General features: G+C 36.8%; 1 protein-coding gene across 1 annotated transcript in view; it reads right to left on the reverse strand.

Annotated features, from left to right (window-relative positions):
* The window catches only part of LOC136032051 (carboxypeptidase M-like), a 103,662-nt gene that overhangs the window by 69,733 nt on the left and 17,264 nt on the right, over positions 1-16,665 (reverse strand). The window contains exons 4-7 of the transcript XR_010618631.1: positions 10,260-10,475; positions 4,348-4,453; positions 3,109-3,249; positions 96-235 (exon numbers count right to left, since the gene is read on the reverse strand). The gene's annotated coding sequence lies outside the window, so the exon portion shown is untranslated. The remainder of the gene's footprint in view (positions 1-95; positions 236-3,108; positions 3,250-4,347; positions 4,454-10,259; positions 10,476-16,665) is intronic.

The following is a 16,665-nucleotide window of genomic DNA, read 5'->3' on the forward strand; positions in this document are numbered from 1 at the left end:
CATCATTCTCATATAGACAGACTACTTTTATTTCTTTAAAATGATGTATTAGAGAGATGGTTTCAAAACAACATTTTGATGACTTGAATCCTTACCAGCATCGAAAGACTTGTTAAGACAAATGTAGTCTTTGGTGTTATGTCCGGTAGTAACGTGTGTTCAAACTGCTGAACCAGACCACCCGTCATGGATGCTTTGGTTACGTTTAGTTTTGGAGGAACGAGCATATCCTCACCTGAAAATAAAATAATGTTATACTATATATATATATATATATATATATATATATATATATATATATATATATATATATATATATATATATATATATATATATATATCTCCTGTTCATTGCTATTTCTCTCCAAAACATATGGTGTGAAGCCTGTCATACATTCTGTACTTGAAAATAATTAATACTAAAGTTTCATTTATACTTTGAAATTGCATATTTTGAGTAAGGTTTTCAAAGTGATTTTTTTTTTTCTTGGCGATTGAGCTTTCGCTTCCAAATAGAATGAAAACTCTCGATGTTTGTTAAATGATCTAGTTGTCTGAGATTTTTATCTTGGAATCTTCATTTTAACCCTATTGAACTTGAACTCTTTGTTTCTACATTTGTGTGATTTTCTTGGTCGAATGGGGGTAAAATTTAGTTTATTTGTTGGGATTTTCAGATAGTATTTACATCTGTTTTATTTATATACTTTGCTTATTTATATTATCGTATTTGATTTACAATAAATGTGTGCTAATTTAATAGTCTATATTTTTGACAATTTAGAAGATATCTAAATATGGCGGCCTCCACATATATACAGGCCGTGGTATAATTTCCTGACATCCTAGAGGTACGTTTTCTCAAAACAAGGTAGAATTTTTCCAATGTAGACAGACAGACAGATTTAATACTTCTAAGACTGGAACTCTCATTGGTTTCCAGAAACAGAATTTCTTTTTTGAGGTTTTCTGTTTTGGAATTTTATTCTGCAAATTCCCTACATTTGATCTAAGTAAAAAACCCTTGCTTCGAAGCTTCGCTTCTTAGAAATCAAATAACTTTGAATAGTGAAGGAACTTCATATTATCTCCTCGACAGCCCAAGTAAAATTATCGTATCTTCCATGAATTTTTGAGAAATAATCCCAAAAATCCTTATTTCGAAACAGAAATTCCAATTTTTTTTATACATTTTTTCAAAATTTTCAATTTTGAAGTTGACAATATTTTAGAAGTTTAAAGCCATGAAAAGTGAGTAAGAAGACATGCGCCCTTCTATACCCGAAAACGCACTGTGCACTAAGAAATAAAAGCTTACACAATGAACCGATTCACGGATGAATCGCTGTGAATAATACACAATCTTAATACAGGTAAAAATAAAAGAATGCGGATACAGACTTTGACGATTAGTTCGTGCACACAGGACTTATTTCAGAAGTTCTTTCACACGTTAACTGTACAAAAAATATCTTACAATGATCAAACGTATCTACAACCGTGATATGGGATCATATACATTTATTACCAGTAAGACATAGTTTATCACGATTTTACACATTCCCAAAATGTCCCACCCTTTAACAGCATCCCAACCCCGAATCGAAGCCCCGTTCCTATCTTTAACCAGAACATGTCCAGACTAACTACTTCCTTACAATTTTCTAAAATACCAATAGAATATCTTACTATCATATCGTTACTATTAAGCCTCACTGCGAAAATTAGAGCCTCTCCTATAATTAAGTGCTCTCCTATATGGGTGCAAAACTTGGGCTGTCAAAGCTCAAAATAGTAAGAGCGAAAATCACGTTATAAACGTGACCAAGCGTTTTCTTTTCCCAGAGACTCTTCCCTCAAGATCGAAATCCATACGACTTTCTCAGGCTCTCCTTTAATGCATTGAAGGTGAGGAATCATGCTGCACGAACTGATGTACCGCGTGGAAGCCCAAGGTACTGAAGGAAAGCGAAAGTAGGAGTAGAAGTAGAAATAGTGGCAGAGCCGGCTCGATATGAATTAAACATGTAAAAAGGCTGGCAACAGCTATCTATAGCGAAGAAAATAATTAAACAGGAAGATAATATCTTCTGTGTGTGAGAAATAAATTGCTTCGGTATACAAATCAAAGAGGAGATGTTGTATTTTATACGGTGCAGAACGGTTTGCGTTGCTGAAAATTGCTAGACTTACTATCGAGCCCTGTATAACTCCTCGAACCAAAAGAATCTGACAACTATAGAGACTTTCAGCTCATACAAGATTAGATGCTTTCTGGTACCAATCCCGTAAGGAGGAAAACATGAGTGAGTTTACCCAGCACTGAAAAAGAGCCACTATAGTTTTCAGGTGCAGGACTAGCTTGATGGTACTAAACACCAGATGTTCCGATTATAGTCATCTGAGCCAGGAGGTTTTACCTTTCTTAAGGAGACAAAAGCTGTGGTAAAATAATATTTCAGCAATGGTCTTGCCAAGAAAATTAGGAAAGGAGGATCTAACGAATGATGTACTCAAAGGGGAAGGACGTATCTAAATCAGAGGACGAAGACGAGAAGTGTCTTTCGCATACACTATGTGACTGTCATACTTTATAATATATATCTAAAGTCCCATTTGGGTTATTGGGTTGACTAATTCTAGTGACTACTTCACTTGCTATTGATCCAATATTTTAAATCATTTATTTATGGCGGCACCTAAAACAATGTAGACACGTTTTGGCACTGCTTCTGTTCGTGGTGAATATCAAAACATGCAAAAGTAAATCGAGGAAACATTCTTAAAAACATAAACATAAATACTGAAATAAAGAACAAGAAGATTCGTAAAAAAAAGTGACACCCAGATGTTCAAGAAAAAAAAGGTTTGTTTTGATGATAATTCTTTTTATTATTATTAATAAATCGATGATTATTTTAATAAATCCCGCAGAGCCCATAGGACTCGAGAAACGAACTATAAAGAGCTCTTTCTTCACTACATTTTTCCAAAATTAACATATTTGATACATACATGTGACGAAAAGATTGAATCTGGTAGTACTTTTCGTAGAAATAGTAAGAAATATCACAAAAAATCAGAAACAAAAAGACTTAACACACTCACTAAATAATAATGGCCGGATAGTGGAATTCCAGATCTGTAGTAACTGATCTCCAACACTTCCAAAGAATGTTTTTTCCACATCAAATGTTTTTAAAACATCCACATCAGGTAATTCTATCTGTATATATCCAATTTTCTTGCCTATAATGATCTATATAGTCCATGAAAATTACAATTATTTACAATACAAAATCATGGCTTCTCAAAAGTACCCCACAAAAATACATTACCAGGTCTAAAACAAGGACTTACAAATATGATATTATATTAGTTGTAGCAACCGGAGGTAGACAGGTAAAAAATAGTATTGCTATTTTTCTATTCAGCACTTTCTTCTTCTTTTTTCTTTTCATTTATGCCGTAAGGCTTCAACGGAACATTATCCTGGATATTTATTCAAGACGTTTCAACCGTGAAGAAGAGTTGTAAATAATGACAGACAACAAGCTAAAGATCGAGAGAGAAAGGGTGAGAGATAGTGAGAGAGTGGGAGCAAAGAGAGAGAGGAGGGCATGTTTGGGGAGACGGACAAAGACTAAAGGGAGAGAAATAGAGGGTCAAGGAAAAGACTGTTGCTATATTACTTTAATTCTTTTCTTTATGAAATAAATCACTATTTTTCTACATAACACTTTCCTTTTTTTTCTTGTTTATTTATACCATGAGGCCTCAACAAGACCTGGTTCTAAAAATGTATCCTGGATATATCATCGCAAAGAAGAGTTATAGAGACTAAGAAATAACAAGGGAAAGGAAGAGAGAGAGAGAGAGAGAGAGAGAGAGAGAGAGAGAGAGAGAGAGAGAAGAGAGAGAGAGAGAGAGAGAGAGAGAGAGAGAGAGAGAGAGAGAGAGAGAGAGAGAGAGAGAGAGAGAGAGAGGGAGAGAGAGAGAAATAGGGTGATAGAGAGAGGGGAGAGAAATAGAGGGGTAAGAGATAGACTGTTGTTACATTAAATTAAATACAATGAATGCTATGAGCCTACAAGAAAAGTTGTGCTCTGCTAAAGTTAAAAAGGCTTTATTTCTTAATCATACGAAAAGAAAGATCTTTCTTGATTCACCAGCCCTTTGTACTTGAGTAGGCTTATTAGCCTAGAAGTTTTAGTTTAGTGTAAAAGAATCTTCAGCAAAGCATAGTAGCTTTTAACCTACTTTACCTAGAACTTCACGAAAAATAGCTGGCCTTCTAATAAGCGTTAAGCAAAAAGCAATTAAAAATTAATAAAGGAGAAAGCTTACCTATAGTAACTAATGCCTTATCCAGGACATTATAAATTGCCCAAAGATTTGGGGCCCAATATGCATGGCAGAGACCGCGTTGAAAAGGGAACAAGCGTGATAATACCTGATAACAAGAAAAAAAATATTGATCGACAATATTTACACCGATTCAAAAGCCATATTTTTCCAAAGTAAACAAAACCAAAAATTTATACAAAAAATACAACAAAACTCTAGCCTTTAGACGGTCTATCAAGGAGGGAAGGTAGCCTCGATTTTATTTATGGTAATGAACATTTGTTTTAAGTTTGACTTAATTGCTAATTTTAATTTCTGCTGTTCACCCATCGATTTTTTTAAATCGAATTACTTTTGTTACGGTTTAATTCTAGAAATGTTCGCAAAAGTATTTCTCGTCTTTTCAACTTAAAAACTAAAATTAAAAAATCTAGTCAAATTTTCAATTAGCAATAGTTTTTTACTAAATTTTTTACTTTGAAATTCGGGATGGATAGGGAGGGGATTTTCGATCGTAGTGATTGAAAATCTGCATAATTTTTGGTCTTCTATGGATCTGAGGCCATCCTGACCCCATTCTATAGCCAATCTCAAATGTGACTTATCTTAATCCATCTATTCATTAAAAATTCTGTTCAAGCTCTGTTTTATTATGACTGATAATGCGTTGAAATGAATGGATATCTGTCATTTATACAAGGAATTCCTTTTTGTTGTTTTGAAAAAGAAATCCAGACGTCACAAACCAATAATATACACTATTTTTTTGCACATTTGGTCTTCATTGACTTTCCTCTACCCTATATCCTCATTAAGTTTCAAGCCGATAGACGAAAACAAAATAATTTTTTTCCCTCACGAATCGACACAACCAAGCTTTTTTCAAAATTATTCTATTTAATGAGATCTACCTTGACCAGTCTATAAACCCATCCAACTTCAATTCGATCAGATATAGAATGAATTACGGGCCCCTTTTTGGACGTCAAAAATCAAACCAGCCATAAAAAGTTCCAGATTTTTGCTTCAACATAGTTCGGAACTTCTATACGTAACTCTTAAGCGACCGGAGACATGAAATTTATGGGTCGTTTTCGGGCGTAAAGAATCTTGACCCCCTTAAAGAAATGTTATTTTCACCACTGCTGGACGTTATTTTCAGAGTGCATGTGTGGCGTGGAGGTGGTCTTTTGAACCAGGGAATTACTGATGTAAATTTAAAGCCGTTAGGGGTAAAATATTTGGGCCCCATTTTAGGGAAAACCTATATAGCCTTTCCTCTCCCAGAAAAATTTAAAGTCATCCTGGTCCAGGGAACGACCCTGAAAATGCCCAGCGGGCCTATTTTGGCATTCAACTTTTGGAACCAGTGTCCCCTAACTAAATGTTCATTTCACTATAAGGCTCCTCTTGGCTCAGGGGGTTTACGAATTTAGTTTTCATGTTAGTTGGAAAAACAAAATTTTGGCCCTTTGTAGGCACAGTTTCAGTTAAACTGTGTTTTTTTATGCATTGGGTTCCCTTGGTTATATACCTTATTGATAAGTTACAAGTCAAAAAAAAAAAGAAAAAGAAAAAAAAATACTTTCAGCCCATTTAATAGGACCTGTACACCTAGCCTAATTTTTTGCAATGTCCAATTGGACCAAGGATTTATGGTTGGTGAGAAAAAGTTTGGTGGCACGATTTTGGGAGAACCAATTTTTGTGAATTGGGTTCCCCTTGCCGCAAAGACCTTAAAGACATTAGTTTTATAAAAAAAAAGAAAAGTCGTATAACAGCCACTTTTCGTGCCACATTTCTAGGAGTTCCATGCTCCAGCATAAACTTTATTGCTGATTCGGGTCCTGGTCGTCCAAAAGCTTACGGAAGCAAGTTTCAAGCCGTTTGGAAAAATAAAAAATCTTTTTACCCAATGTCGGGGCACATTCCCCCCCCCCTTTTTTTGCATTTCATTGAACTTAGCCATATTTTTATGAATTTTTATCAAGTTCCTTACTTAAAAAATTCTAAGGTTAACGAATTTGACCAAATCCCAGGCTCAATTTTTGGGATGCCAGCAAACCACAATTTAAGATTTTTGTATACATTAGTATTTTTTTGGCCCAGTCACTTACGGTTCTAATACTCCAGCTGTTCAGAAAAAAGTATTTTGGCCCTTTTTTGGACGCCATTTTCAGACAAATCAATATCTTTTTTTAACTTTTTTCCTGCATTAGTCCCAAAGCATTTAAATATTTAAAGATACAAGTCGAGTTAAAAAAAAGAACTATGGCCATTTTGGGGGCTTTCAGGGCCTATTTGCTCGGAAACTATATTCTTTTAATTTTGCATTTGGATTTTCTTGAATCAGGACGAAAGTTACAAGCTGATCCGAAGAACAAAGTTCTTTGGCCCTTTTGCACCCAACTTTTAGGAGGCCAGTGCTCCCAAATCGATTTTTTTTACATTAAGGTCTCCTTGACCAAGGGATTTACGGCTGTAAAATTAAAACAGATCAGAGAAAAAGTTGCAAGCCATTTTAAGGGCTCCTAGCACCCTCTCCCCTCCCAGCAAAAATATGTGGCCCTCTTGGTCCCTTGAACGATCCTGAAAGCTTTGATCGAATAGGATAGCCAATACCAAACATGCCAGCCAATTTGCACAATAAAAGCTGGCTGTAGACAACAGGCAATTTTCACAATCTAGGGCACTTGCTCCTGGACTGCACGAGTCATACCATCCCAGGAGACATATTTATCGGAACTATCGACCATTTTAATCAAACTGGCTATCTGGAAGTTTTGATCCTATGTCATTTCTGGGAGGGGGCTATGGGGTGTCCAATGGGTGAAAAAGACATAAAATGGGGGCTGACTGTCCTCTAATCACTTTGACCAGACTTAATTGAATAAAAAAAACACAAACAATACCTTAACTCCAGGGACTTATCAATGGTCCCTAGGGACTAAGCCTTAGTCCCTAAAAAACGTATAGAGCATTCATACTGATACATCACTGATTTACTTCACAAAATACATCCCATTACAATACATAATACATCACCAATTTTTAAACGAAGGGCACTATGCACTTTACAGAAAAAAAGAGAGAATCCTGCTAAACGGTATTCACGTGCATTAGTAGAAAGAATATGTTTTGTAAAATTATATCGAAATGATGGAACTAAAACAGACTCTTTTATTTCCAGAGAAATAATGTTCCATAATTTTGCTCCAAAACGTTTTATGGAAAAAATTGCTCTTTGCCATTATTCAATATATCCAAAATAAATGTATGACAAATATCCAAAATAAGAGAAAAACGTCTAGATGATGACTTTGGATAAACATGATAATGCGTCGATAAATGAAAGATGGCAAGTTGTGTTAGTCCTGGGGGTGCTGGACCATTCATTTTATTTATGCGAGAATACAACAGTTTGGAGCTGGCAAATTTGTTTCACTGTTAGTAACTTGGATTTAAGAAAAGTTTCTGTAGTATTAAATTTATTAAAATAAATTGACTTTACAGCTCGATTTTGGACGGTTTGAATTCTCATTAAATTATAGCTGAAAGAATCAGCCCAAAATATAACAACTATACTGAATAAATGAATAAACAAGATAAAATAAAGGGGTCTCAAAACCTTTTGAGGAAGGAAATTTTTCAATCTATTTAGAATACCAGCTACTCTTGCAATTTATTTAAATAAAGAATTTGTACGTTCTTTCCATGAAAATGATTCAATGATTACACCTTAAAACCCTATCTATCAAAAATCCGACAACTAAACGGTTACTACTCGTACATTTCATTGGATCATTTAACGCGATTTTAATGATTTTAAAACGGATTTTAACAAAGGAAGCTCGGAATAATAAAAAAAACCGTGTCATCAGCGACCGATATTATCAAACAATCTTTCATCAAATTTCCTACATCTGTGGTATAAAAAGATAAGGAAGGGGCCATAAAATCGGCCCCTGTAGAATTCCCAGCTAGTACCCGACTGACTGACCGTATTTCAAAATATGGTTCAATCCCGCTTTTTAGGGCTATGATGAAAGAAAGATTGACATGGCTAGGCCATGTTCTGCGGATGAAGGATGACAGATTGCCGAAGATTGTCCTTTTTGGCCAACCGTCTGGGCCTAAACGGAAAGCCGGTCGTCCTCGTCTGGGGTGGGAGGATGTCATAAATAAAGATTTAAAGGAAATGAGAACTTCCTGGGAGGATGTAAAGAGGGAGGCCTTGAACAGATTGGGCTGGAGAAGGAGCGTGCGTAGTTGTGTTGGCCTCAGGTGGCTTGGTGCTGCGATGAGTTATTAGTAGCAGTAGTAGTGTAGAATTCCGCAAGTTATTATTTTCTTTCAACCATATATGGATACGATAGATATGGTTCAATCCAAAAAACAATCCACGGTGGAAAATTTTATTTCTTTAACTTTCTAAATAAAAGATTATGGTTTACAATATCAAAAGCAAAAGCAATATCAAATAAGGCTAAGGTATAAAAATCATTATCTAGAAATTCTTTCACTTTACAAATAAATGGTTAATAACAGGAGCCGAACAGTGCCCTTTCCGAAATCCATATTGGTTTGGTGGTATGATTCCTTTTTCTTCCGCAATTTTACTAATTTTATCATGTATTATGATTTTAAAAATCTCCGAAATAACTGGTGAAACTGAAATAGGATGATAATTACTTTTCTCTTCCTTATCTACAATTTTTATACAAAATTATAATACAGTTTTCCTTTAGAACTTTAGGGAAACAATCCTTTTTGAAAAGACAAATTGATTAGAAAGAGCAAAATATGAGATATCATTCGGAAAATATGTTTCAGAACTCGTTACGGCATGGGATCAATTCCAGGAGCCTCCGGTGGTCCCAAAGGATTCTTCTTCAAATTTTCTTCAATCTTCTTCAAACATGAGATATCACTGGGAAAATATGTTTCAGAACTCGTTTTGGCATGTGATCAATTCCAGGTGTCTCCGGTGGCCCCAAAGGATTCTTCTTCAAATCTTCTTCAATCTTCTTCGAATATGCATATCGCTGGGAAAATATGTTCCAGAACTCGTTTGGGCATGTGATCAATTCCAGGAGCCTCCGGTAGTCCCAAAGGATTCTTCTTCAAATCTTCTTCAAATATGAGATATCAATGGGAAATATGTTCCAGAACTCGTTTCGGCATGTGATCAATTCCAGGTGCCTCCGGTGGCCCCAAAGGATTCTTCTTCAAATCTTCTTCATCTTCTTCAAATATGAGATATCACTGGGAAATATGTTCCAGAACTCGTTTCGGCATGTGATCAATTCCAGGAGTCTCCGGTGGTCCCAGAGGATTCTTCTTCAAATTTTCTTCAATCTTCTTCGAATATGAGATATCCCTGGGAAAATATGTTTCAGAACTCGTTTCGGCATGTGATCAATTCCAGGAACCTCCGATTCTTCTTCAAATCGAATAAATCTCCCCTCAAGTTTCCACGACAGTGAAGTTTCTTTCCATATGAAGGAGAAGAAACAAAAACACATGAGAAGCATTTCGCTCTTTGCGTTCAATAAATCAAGGAGAAAAATTTCCAGAGCCTTTTTGGAACTTTTATTACTAGTTTTTTTTTTCTTTTGATACTTTCCCACAATTTTACTTTGAACAATACAATGCTGTTTTTTTTATTTATTCGGGGCTATCAAGACTATCCTAATTCTCACACAATCACAGTCTTAGAAGCGTATGTTTTCGCTTGCAGGTTTTGAAAATAATATTGGATTTCTTTTGTTTTTTTTTTTCAAGGCCCTTTTGTGTATAATTTCCGTAATTTTTGTCCAATTTTCCTAGAGAAGACCCCGGAAAAATCTCGGGGGGGGGGGGGGGGCTCTGTGTGCAAGTGCAGCTATACATACAATTAGATGATGGCTTACCTGAAGGACATGATCTGCAAACGGGGCAAACGAAACTGCAAAAACTGACAAAACAATTCCTCCAAGGTGCAATATCCTCTTTACAAGGTTGTATAAGTCTTCTGTTCCACAATATGCTACAAGGAGGAATACAAAATATGCAGGGGCAACATACAAATATATATGCTTGAAGTTCAACAAGACTGCAAACCAAAAGGCACTTGCTAAAAAGTTACCCTAGAAGAGAAAAGAAAAATAGCCACAATATCTTTATGTCCCATAGTGTGGGAGGGACAGGCGTCCAGGAATTCAAAATGACTTGAGGGCTAAATTACAACAAAGAAAGTTGGGTTGGAATAATGGAAAGGCTATGGACACTCATTTTCTCGTAAAACAGCTTGCTATGGATTGTTATTGATTTGACAGTTAGTTTGACAGTTAGTTAATGTTCATAGCAACACAAAATCGAATTGAATCTCTCACACACAAATAAACAGAAATCCAGCATAAAAAAATATAAAACTTCTCTCTACGCATTAGTAATTCGTCAATAAGTGTTAATGTCTACTTTATCACATACGAGTGTCTTATACTCACCTCGTAAAATATATTCTAAGTATTAAAAAAATGAATATTAAAAGATTTAGTTTCTTACAGGGTCAGACAATGACTACTATTAAGCTGTGAGCCGTAGGTTTTGAGGTTTGTCATAGACATTTCGACATGTTCTATCAGCTATCAAATAAAAAAAACAAACTTTTTTTTTAATTGAAATTGCGGAGCGATATTAAACCTTAAGACGAACAGAAATTACTCTGTATATGAAAGGGGCTGTTCCATCCTCAACGCCCCGCTATTTACGCTAAAGTTTGAATCTTTCTCTCAGCTCTACTTTTTATTCACTAAAAAACTTTAGCGTAAAAAGCGGGGCGTTGAGGAGGGAACAGCCCCTTTCATATACAGAGTAATTTCTGTTCGTTTTAAGTTTTAATGTCGCTTCTTACTTTCAGTTAAAAAAAACTTGTTTTCTCATTTAATTTCTGAACGTTTTTGCATAAATGCATATTTTGATTTTGGCTCTCCGCAGATGAATTATTAAAACGAATTTTGCATATTAATTTTTTTTGGCTAAATGGCTTTCTCACAGTTCTGATCGGATGATTTTGAGGAAAAAAGGAGCGGGGGAGTAGGCCTAGTTAACAATTATTTGGTTATTTAAAAAGACATTAAATTTTTACGAACGTTTTTATTAGTAAAAATATACGTAACTTGCGAATTAACTTACGTAACGAACTTCTACATTCGTATGTTTTTATTACGTATATGAGGGGGTTCACCCCCTCGTCAATACCTCGCTCTTTATACTAAAGTTTAAATTTTGTCCCAATTCCTTGAGAATTACCCGCAAAGGCCGTAGAATAAATAGTTAAAATTAATAAAATTACTTTAGCGTAAAGAGCAAGATATTAGGAGGAGGCGAACCCCTGATATGCGTAATAATTTCTGTTTGTTTTAAGTTTTAATGCTGCTCCTTACTTTCAGTTGAAAAATTTCAATATTTATTTTGTCATTGTTTAAAAAAAAAACTAAAAAATCCTGCGCCCCCCTTCATCGAAATTTTCTTCCACCATGACAAATTCCTCCGCGGAGAGTTCCCCCCGCATAAGCCCCTCCCCCCAACCCAAAAAATCCCCCTGAAAGCGTCTGTACACTTCCCAATAATAATTACAATATGTAAACACTGGTCAAAGTTTGTAACTTGCAGCCCCTACCACGGGGACTGTGGGGGAACAAGTCGTCCTCAAAGACATAGTTATTAGGCTTTTCGACTATGCTGAATAAATGGCTATATCAGAATTTTGATTCGGTGACTTTGGGAAAAAATGAGTGTGGGAGGGGGCCTAGGTGGCCTCCAATTTTTTCTGTCACTTAAAAAGGGCACTAAAACTTTTAATTTCCATTGGAATGAACCCTCTTGCGACATTCTAGGACCCCTGGGTCGACAGGATCACACCTGGAATAAAAATAATAAACAAACACGAATCCGTGATCTGTCTTGTGGCAAAAATACAAAATTCCACAGTTTTGTAGATAGGAGCTTGAGATTTCTATTTCAGGGTTCTCTGATATGCTGAATGTGATGGTGTGATTTTCATTAACATTCTATGACTTTTAAGGGGTGTTTCCCCCTATTTTCAAAATAATGCAAATTTTCTCCGACTCGTAACTTTTGATGGAAAAGTCTAAACTTGATGAAACTTATATATTTAAAATCAGCATTGAAGTGCGATTCTTTTGATGTAACTATTGTTGTAAAAATCCCGAATTTTATGGTTTCGGTTACTATTGAGCCGGGTCGCTCCTTACTACAGTTCATTATCACGGACTGTTTGAAAGTATTGTTTAGGTTTGAAAGAAGTTAATTTTAGAATACAAATTACATGGTTTATGACGAAAGGGATTAACGCCCAGGTTGGTACAAATAAGGATAGATTATTTTCCTAGTCTAGACATTTAGTAAAGAGAATCAAAATAGTATTGGTCTTTGCAAGACCTATCACGATGAACGAAGCCATATAACTGACGGAGCAGGGGCAGAGAATAAAGATACAAGACGAAAAGTACAAGAAAATCATGTTAAACGCAAAGTTGTAATATCCTACGGTGATGGCCAATAATTAACATAAAGGTAAAATACACCAACCTTTCTGCTAAAATATTCGTAGTCTAAGGGGCTTTGGAGGTTGAAGAGCGAAGAAGGAACCACAGACCAATAATGCAACTCCAATAATACAGATTGAAAATCAGGCAAAATGTAACCACATTACCGCACACATTTCCCATAGTAACCACATTTCCCATCACCCACTGATTAGCAGAAAGGTTGTAACGTTGCACGTTGGTTGAATCATAATCATTCAAAGATTCCCAATCATATTGATTAAAGGTCAACGATGGGTCCTTAATTTATCTAACAATACCCCGAGCAAGAGCTTTGGGCTAAGAAAACAACCAAGCATATTTTTATGGCGTATGCCACTTCCAAGCTTCATCTACCTCCCATACAAAAGATCCAGGATCTGACTTGGTTTTGGTGGGCACATAGCTACTGCCAAGAAGTCTTGCCTGACCTAAGACCTTCCTGTTCCTCCGGAGGTACTTTGGGCATCCGAGAAGAGTCGTAAGTTATATCTCATCGCTGTTAACACCCAAACATCTTCCTATTCCAGTTGAAGCGAGGAATGGAAGTCTGAGAGGTCAGCTCGGTAGCTGCGTCATAGGGTGTTCTTGAGGCATCTAGAGGACATCTGATATCAAGTGGCTGCCAATGGAGGAAGACATTTGGTAGTTGAGTTTTGGGTATGCAAATCACGTATCCAAGGTGCCTCCCCTTCCAGTATTTGATCGTTTCGATTATCAGTGGTTGAGATGTCTTTTGTCGGAGAGTAGCGTTCGTTACTTTCTGGGTCCAGTGGACATCTTGAATGTGTCTTAAATACATGTTTTCGAACACGAGACTTTTCAAGTCTCGTGGCAAAAATGTCAGGTTTCGAAATTATAGAAAAGCGTTGAGAGGACGTTGCTTTTGAATAGTCTCTTCTTGAGTCGTTAGGGGTACTGCTGGCAAGGGCCACATTTGAGATAGTTTCCTGACGAACGCACTTGCCTGACTGATTCTGTGCTTGAATTCTCACTTTTGCGATCAAGCATTGTAGAATAAATTTCCTTAATACTTGAACTACACGAATTGCTCTATCGTCTGGTTGTCACATCGTAGGTTGAATGGATTCAGTGTTCGCCATAATTTTTGTTTTGTTGGCATCTACCATCAAACCAAAAGATACAGCAGCGTCTCTGACGTGGTTGAGGTATTGCTTGAGCTTTTGCTTCTAGGACTCTAGAACTATAACGTGGGGAAGCTTACCCAGGAAGATCTACATCCTCAAACTATGGAACTTTGAAGCCTGCTAGCCAGGATTGTAAAGTTTATAGGTCTATTTTTTTTGGGGGGGGGCCTGGCTATAGGTCATTGAACGCCAAATTTCAAGAGAATACCGTACCAGTACTTTAGATTTTTCAGTCACTTCCCTGCCAAGTTAGTGCAGAAGCTACTAATCACGGAGGATCAATCCCAGGTGAATGAAGAAAATTTTGTTTTTGTTGATTCAAGACAAGAGTTCCAGCTATTGTCTACCGCACTATAGACTATCAGCCGATGAAATGAAGCCGTCCCTTGGTTGCCTGTTTGTATCCTAATGATTGCATATATGGAGGGACAAAGAGAGCCAATAGCCCCCTTCCAATGCAAAGAAAACAGTTTCTTGAGTGATGTCTCTGTAGTAATTGAACGTCCATCTTAGCACAGAAACTTGATTTTGCTGAATATATGGGTAAGAATTTATTTCATATCGTCTAATAAAATTATCACGTATCATATCTTGAGCAAAAACAAATTTTCGTTCGTAGAGACACTTAAGACGCTTAATTCAAGGAAATCACCCTTGAATGACGCAAGTTACTGCTAAAAAAAAACAAAAACAAAAAAACAACATAAATTTGACATATTAGTAGTTACAGTAAAACAACACGAAAAGATTCTTTCAGAGGCAACGTTCTAATTTTACCTATAGTAAAGGTAAAAAGGTAAAGGATACGGCATTAGACTTTACAGTCTGTACCGGCGGTGCTGATCTCCGTTTCTTGGCCCTTCAGCCAGGAAGTGCAATGGGGGGTTGGGGGCCAGCCATCCTTTGCTTTCGCACACCCTTCCTGTTTACCTTCCCCAGATTTCTCCAGGTACCCATTTAGAGCTGGGTCGACTCTGGCTAAGCTTACAGAGTCACGCCACTGACCCCCGTCCCAAACTGAAGAATTGGGTACACTGGGATTCGAACCCGCGTCCTCTCAGACAAGGGATCCCGAATCCAGCACACCAACCCACTCGGCCAGGACGGCTTTACCTATAGTAAAGCGCTTCTAATATAGTAAAAAAAGCTACTAATCACGGAGGATCAATCCCAGGTGAATAAAAAAAAAACTGTAATATTTTATTAAAATAATGTATTATTTTTTTCCCCATGCCCTTTTTCATATTAAAGGGGTGGTCATAGAAGCTTCAGAAGGGGTTCATTTGATTGGAAATTGAAACTTCTGGTGCTCTTTTTAAGAGTAAAAAGTGGTCGTGGGGCAATCAGCCTCCCTCTCACGCCTTTTTTAGCTGCCCTACACCCAAAGACATCCTGGAACAACTTTGAGATAGCAATTTTATTCAAAACAATCTTAGGATGACAGCTTAGGATATTAAGGTAAGACTTTCAGAAAATGTTGATGGGGATTCCAAACAAAATCAAAACAAACTATGTGCACACTGGTTGTTAAAAGGGTGTATCAGCAATATACAACGAATGGCAGAGAGGTATTAAATTGAAGCTTTCAGGTCATCTTGACGGGGTGTTTTAGAGTCACCGGAGGACATTCAGCCCCTCCTTGCCCTTTTTAGATGCCTCACCCCAAACACTGATCGAAAATTTTGAGAAAAATAGTCATAAGGTTTGGAAATGTTAAGCTCCCCACAGCCCAAGGTACAAGTGTTGTATATCATGAAATTTGCCCTTTATATATATGATTTATCATTGGGAAAGGGGGAATTTTGACCCTGGGTTCTTTGGTTCTGGTTTGGGTTCTCTGGGCATTAAGGTGAAACTTCAGGGGAGCTAAATCAAAAGGTACTGTGTGCATCCAGGTTATCAAAAAGGCATTTCTGCAATAACCTAAGAAAACACCTAAGAGTATGGACTTGAAACTTTCAGGACCAATATTACTGCTACTACTACTACTACTACAAAATTCACTGCCACTACTTGCAACTAGGACTGATTGGGACTCAGTTTACTTGCGATTGCAACTACATGCAACTGTGAATACTTGCAACTTCAACTATGACTCTCGCGACTACTTACAGAACATAATGAGGGGAATATCAAACAAAATCAAAACATACAATATGCTCGCTGGACGTCAAAAGGACGCACCTCATAAAACGATGAGGATTTTATGTTGTAACTTTCAGAGCATGTTGAAGGGGAAATTGGAAAGTAATCGGAGGGGAATCAGCCTCCTTCGCCTTTTTTCGGTACCCCCCACACTGATCGAAATTTTGAGAAATCTATTTTTGTTAAAAACAGCCAAAAAGTCTAATAGCTATGCCTACGGGGATTCCATACCCCCCCAAGCCCTCGAGGCTTAGGGAGAGCCTCCTCCACCCTTTTTCGATGCATCCGACACTGACCGAAATTTTGAGAAATCTATTTTGTTAAAAACAGCCGAAAAGTCTAATAGCTATGTTTACGGGGATTCCATACTCCCCTCTAAGCCCTCGAGGCAAGGGTTGTTAATTTTGCAATTTCCACTTTTGTTAGAACTGAAT

Source organism: Artemia franciscana, chromosome 10 (assembly GCF_032884065.1).
Source record: "Artemia franciscana chromosome 10, ASM3288406v1, whole genome shotgun sequence".
NCBI lineage: Eukaryota > Metazoa > Arthropoda > Branchiopoda > Anostraca > Artemiidae > Artemia > Artemia franciscana.